The sequence below is a fragment of the Charadrius vociferus genome, unplaced genomic scaffold (assembly GCF_000708025.1).
Source record: "Charadrius vociferus isolate BGI_N301 unplaced genomic scaffold, ASM70802v2 scaffold433, whole genome shotgun sequence".
NCBI lineage: Eukaryota > Metazoa > Chordata > Aves > Charadriiformes > Charadriidae > Charadrius > Charadrius vociferus.
The window spans coordinates 1,841,279-1,841,883 of NW_009647846.1; positions in this window are offsets into that span (position 1 = coordinate 1,841,279).

Consider the following 605-nt stretch of genomic DNA (forward strand, 5'->3'; position numbering starts at 1 on the left):
GGCGGTGACCCCGTGTGAGGCCGAAGGCTGTGGTGTGGACACCGGGGGCTTCCAAAAACCCTTCCGAATCCTCCCCTACCGCACAGCCCCGAGCGGGCCGTGCCCCCCGCGGATTCCTGCACGGGTGGAAATTGGTCACCTCACACACAATCCCCTTCCCCTCCACTTTTTACAGAAATGGTGTGAATTTGGGGCTTGGAGGGGTGGTGGACAGTGTGGGCCTGGCTGTGTTAGAGCTGGTGCAATGGCATCGTGCACTGGAAACTCCATGTGGGAAAGCTCCACTGCCTCCCCAGTTTGGGCTGCGGTCCCAAGGCATGGGGACATTAGAACTTTTCACAAAGAAACATTTTTAGAATTAAAATTCTTTCCTGTGAGGGTGGTGATCCCCTGGGGCAGGTTGCCCCGAGAAGCTGTGGCTGCCCCATCCCTGGAGGTGTTCAAGGCCAGGTTGGACGGGGCTTGGAGCAACCTGGGCTGGGGGGAGGTGGCCCTGCCCAGGGCAGGGAGGTGGACAAGATGATCTTCAAGGTCCCTTCCAACCCAAGCCATTCCATGGTTCTACGATTCTATTAATTATTTTAGCAGGGATAAAACATACCTCC